This window comes from Epinephelus moara, chromosome 11, assembly GCF_006386435.1.
Source record: "Epinephelus moara isolate mb chromosome 11, YSFRI_EMoa_1.0, whole genome shotgun sequence".
Classification (NCBI taxonomy): Eukaryota; Metazoa; Chordata; class Actinopteri; order Perciformes; family Serranidae; genus Epinephelus; species Epinephelus moara.
The window spans coordinates 35,570,861-35,576,367 of record NC_065516.1 but is presented as its reverse complement, the minus strand read 5'-3'; the positions used below and the strand labels follow the sequence as shown (position 1 = coordinate 35,576,367).

General features: G+C 42.3%; 1 long non-coding RNA gene across 5 annotated transcripts in view; it reads left to right on the top strand.

Annotated features, from left to right (window-relative positions):
* Nucleotides 1–5,507, top strand: part of LOC126397384 (uncharacterized) — a 771,111-nt gene that overhangs the window by 269,983 nt on the left and 495,621 nt on the right. The window lies entirely within an intron of this gene.

Sequence of the window (5,507 nt, the reverse complement as noted above, 5' to 3'; positions counted from 1 at the left end):
TACGTGCTACTTGGCTGTTGGATGTAGTCCGTGTAGTGTGTTCAAATGCAACTGACACAGGGCGACGTGAGGCGACGTAGACGACACAACAGTTGGCTTTCGTCGCCGCTAGTTCTTTGATGTCGGTTTGGTGTGTCCGCACCTTAAAGGATTTTTTCACTGCAATACTGCGAGTGGCCACTAGGAAAAATTAGCTGCAAGGCTGAGCAGTGTTCCTGGGGTCATGGCGCAGACTCTGGCTCTTAATGATGCACCAGCACAAGATTGCAGCGACTGTATCCAGGATATTTTGGCCTCATTTTTCTCATAGTGGAAAGAAGCAGAGACATGTTGTCTGTAGATAGAGTCTATGGTAGTAAAGTAAAGAATCAGACAAATTATAATTTGGACCTGATAATGATGCTAGAGGAAAACTCAGAGGATGACAGCGTGGGTGTCTGTGTGGGCGCAAACTGGGACCTGAATGTATATTAAATCTAAACCTGTCTGAGACTGATGTATACTGCCAAATCAAAGTTTCATATTTCAGTTATTACTTCTGAAGAAAATAAAGAAAAAGGGGGGCTGCTTTAACATACATGACGTTTTTTTTGTGTGGATTCATGAGGTATATGTGGAGATGGATGAAAAGTTAAGTCATCACCAAGTCAGTAGGATTCGTCTTCTGGGCACAAAGAATGCCTAGAAAACGCCATAATAATCCATCCTACAGTTGTCGAGATGTTTAAGACTGAACAGAGTGGTTGAGTGAAAGACTGAAACACATTGCCGTCCCTAAAGCCACACTGTGAGAGTGGCTAAAAGCTCGCTGTCATCATGGCTTGCTAAAGGTGATGAATGTGTGTTCCTTCCTCTCTCTGAGCTGATGTTGCGACGTCTTATTGGAGATAATAGACAACAGTTTGCTGTATCGCACTAACAACAAATTCCCTTCAGCTTCACACCCTTTATTGCTTTGTATATTCAGCCTATTCAGATGGTGATAACATAAATTCTCTTTTGTGTTTGCTGTTTTGTTTGTGTGGCAGTCGGCCTTGGATCATAGTCAACGCGTGCCAATAGGTAATTTGTGAGCATGTTCTTGACAGATGCTGCATTCAGGCGCCTGTGCCGAGAATCTCTTCAAGTATACAACTGTTGTACTTTTTCCTCTGCAGTGCCTTGCTGTAAAATTGGCAAATTCCCTGTGCTTTCACTTAAAATGTCCCCTACTGGAAATGAGAGGCATAAATCACCGTGCATGTCTGGCACCAACGTGCCCGCTGTGTCACATCAGCTTGAATTTTTTACAACATGGAAGGAAAGCGGCAGGCCCGTTGACACTTTCCAGCCTGGGAGCTACTGTTAGTCAACCACTCATATCCATTTTTAATGAGCTCTCAGCCATGATATAGTGTAATTTCACCTCCAGGACCCAGTGACGCTATTTACTGTTAACGAGAAACAGCACAGCACCGGCCAAATTCTTCCCGATTGGAGCGTTTATGAAATTCACAGGTTTATGACTTGGACAGAGTGTATATGTGTGTATATGTGTGTGTGTGTGTATGTCTTATTATAGCATTGTGATCCTGGTATACCTCTAAAGCTAGTTTTTGTTTAAGCACACATAGATTTGTTTGAGCACAGATGAAAATCCAGCAGGCCATAGCATGTCACTGAGAACAGTAGTGAGGGGAGAGGAGGTACGGAGTCAGTGAAGAATCCTTTTCAAACAACTTGATATTGCTTTATGAGCTTAGCTGTGCACTGAAAAGACACTTTTTTGCACCTTTTCTAACCTGATCTGATACAGACAGCAACAAAAAGACAAAACTGAATCAAATAGATCATTTCCACTGCACACTTTTAAGGTTTTCAGGGGCAAATGTTCATATGTGTGCTGCCAACTACACATCTGATAATGTGTTGGTGTCACATTCGGCTCAGGCTGTTTTATCGTGGCTGGATTATGACTGGTAAATCTGTTACGCTGCCAGCTGTTAAAGAAGTGTCGTGTGACCAACATTAGAAATCAGCTACATTAAAGGAGACGGTTCAGACTTTTTTTTGAAGTGGGGTTGTATGGAGCAGTCAGTCAGCACGTTTACATGCAGCTTGAGTAAATCAAATTATTGGCTTAGTCCTGCTGAAACTGGACTTTTGAATTAGTTCTGCGCATGCACCACTTTTTCTTTCGCAGGCTTTCACCGGGCAGAAGAAGGAGATGACGTAGCAGCGATGCAGTAACTTCCGGAAAAACAAACAAACACCATGGCGACCGAGAAGCAGAAGACGCACTTCTGGACGGACGAGGAAACTACACTGATGCTCTGACAACTAAGAGAGTTAAACATTTTCAAGCTTATGGATGGTAGGAAAACCTGAAACGCGGATTTATTTTAAAAAGTTTCTGAACAAGAACCGGAACTAGTTCAATACGCACTATATTAAAAAGGACACAGCGCCGCCTATCAAAGCGGAGTCAGACGTACTTGGTTAGAAATTCGATTTTCCCTTCTGCATGTAAACTCAGACAAGACGAGAGGTCCGACTTGACTGATTAGCCGAGCTATGAGCTTAGCTTGACTACTGTGTGCATGTAAATGTACTGAGGGCCGAATTCACAAAGAATGAACTGCGGCCGCTGATAGCACCTTGAATTGCACTTCACTTGCACCCGCAGTTTGCTCCGTCTTAACGTCCTATTCACAAAGGATATTGCGCTAATGATATACCAGTGCAAACACGCCCACAAAGTTTGGCAGCTGAGTGCAGTTTGCCCCTGATTTGCCCCTGATTGCAATAAGCCACACATGGCAAAGTATAAATGCTGGCTTTGCGCCAAGAACACCGTGGCAGAACAATGGCAGACTTTGTTTGGCAAAGTACTGAATACTGTATACCCTCATGTAGTGATGTCTGCTGGTGAGTCAGTCTAACAGTGTCGGATGGGTTGAGGCTGTGGATTTGACCAAGTTTGACCACTTTATCACTATTCCCTCTCACTTGTAGCTGTTTTTTCGTTATCTTTTGAATTTAATATGAATTATGGAACCGTTTTTGTTCACGTTTGTTTCCCCCGTTTCGTAAAATAAATTATTGAAAGTTGCTTTTGAAGTGCGTGACAGAAGTGCGTTTTGAGAACGACCGCAGACTGTCACCTGTTCAACGCATCAATATCTTCGGATGCCATTAAAGTAATAATGATTATAATAATAATGTCAAAATATTATTTACAGACTGATTTAACAGACGATCACTGCTGCCACGATCACTGGAAAGTCTGGGCGAGAGGCTTCCACAGAGGAGCGCCCAGTTTGCACCAGCTTTCTAAAGACGTTATTTACTTCACTCAAACTGCGTGTGGCTATTAGCGCTGGTGTTAGTGAATTAGACGTTGTTTATCAATGAGGCTCATTTGCATAGAAAGGGCCAATTTTTGAGCCAAATATATGCATATTACCTCATTTAAATACGTGCAAATAACACCGGAGCACTGAGACGCAATCTGCTTGGCAGCGCAGTTAGTGGAGCATTTCACCCTCTGCGCGTGCTTTGTGAATTAGACGCTATCTGTTTGCTCCATTTTTACCAGTTTAGCGGCCGCAAAAGCCACGCAGTCCTTTTGTGAATTCGGCCCTCAGTGTATTACACACAGTAGATGTCAATCTGCACAACCCCAGTTTGAAAAGCAGGCTGGAGTACGACACTGAAGCTAAGCAACGTACTGTTGTGGAGGGGGCAGCAACAAAATGTATTCACGGTGCCTAAAAAAAGTCCCACCTAAAACAATCAATGGTTTTGTATTAGTAGTGTATTTGCACTGCTTTACCTTTCCATCAGACAGCTGGTTCTCCCCACAGGGAAGCTGTTAACGGCTTTAAATCCCTATTTATGATCTCAAGGCCAGACTGCATAGACAAAAACATTAATTTTAGGTTGCTGAACACTGGAGCTGCCGGTGTACCACTGCTGTGATCACTTAGTCAATTTGTGTTCTTGTGTGACTTTGGTAAAACCAAACTAAATGCTAATGTCATACAATAACACAAAGAAGACAGCTGATCCAGGCAGTGACTGACCAGCAGCTCCTGTGTGAAGCAGTGTTTAATCACTGTTTTTGTCAATAGAGTCTGGCTGTGAAGCTTCACTGGGAAATCTGGAAAAAGGGAACCCTATAATTTTGGCAGAGGTAGAGTTTAGGGTAGGGCTGTTATACTGGGTTGCATTAGAATGTATGGATGTGCCGATGTCCATTTTACTCTCTCTGCCTGGATTTCATTTATTTCCCGTTTGACATCTCCTGCTTGAGGGGGGTGGCCACTGCACCTACCTTACAGTATAGGTCGGCTTTAAACAAAGTGGGGGCCATGTAACCTCTAACCAGATGGGCTGTATCAAAGTCAGGTGAGCTGCAGCCAGTAGGTCTCTCTTCCAACATTGCACAATGTAGGACAGCCCATCTTGCATTCAAACAGCTGCGACAATGTCACAACGACTGGTATTGTTTTCACCAGTGTTGGGCTCGTTACTCTTGTTATCTCGTTGCTTCCTGCAGCTTTATGTTGTGCTGTTGGTCGCAGTAGGTGTTTCAGACCGGAGGTTTGAGGATGTGTTTTTCACAGTGGAAAGAGTTTCAGTTCCACCTCCTGCAGAAACAGAGTTCTTGTCATCTTTTCACGTGACAAAGTCAAAACAAGCGTTAAGCGTTTCCTTCTTCCTAATTAGCTCGCTGCTTTGTGGGGTACCTGCACAGCGCGATGATTACGAAAATGAGTCTGCTGAGATGATTGTTGTATTTCAGGTCAGTAGTAACATGATAACATAAGTAACGTTGTGACGAAATTTTATTAGTAATTAGTTACTTAGAAAAAAATAATATTATTACTGTGACATGTTACTGCCCAACACTGGTTTTCACCTTGTGAGCCTCTGTGTGTGTGTCATCATGGTAAAATGTGGTCCAGGTGACATCTACTGTCGCAGGAAGTGCCACAAAAGACTTTTGGAAGACTCTGCCAGGTCTTTATTTGTGTGTCTGTGCATGGACAGATTTTTCAGACGTGATAGCATCACAACTTTGCAAGATGCACTCACAAACCTAACAGGTGTGTCACTGACATCAAAATGAAAGTTGAATTTGAAGATGGGTGTGGTCAAAGCAAGAGGGCCGAAAATAGGGGGGCAGGAAGTAGAGGAGGGTCCATTGGCCCCCGTACTGTACTATGGGGTGCCGTTTGTAAAGTGGCTCACGCTGAAAATAACATCAACATTTTGCCACGTTTAGCTTCAAACAATGTTTAAAAAAGTGTTGTGAATTTTTTAACGTCACCTTTTACCACATTTACAGCAATATTTGTTAACTTAGAAATATATTAAATAGTTAAATCTAAATATTAAATGTGGCACCTAAATGTTAAATGTTCAATCTAAATATTAAATCTAAATCTAAATGTTAAATCTAAATCTAAATCTAAATGTTAAATCTAAATGCTAAATCTAAATCTAAATCTAAATGTTAAATC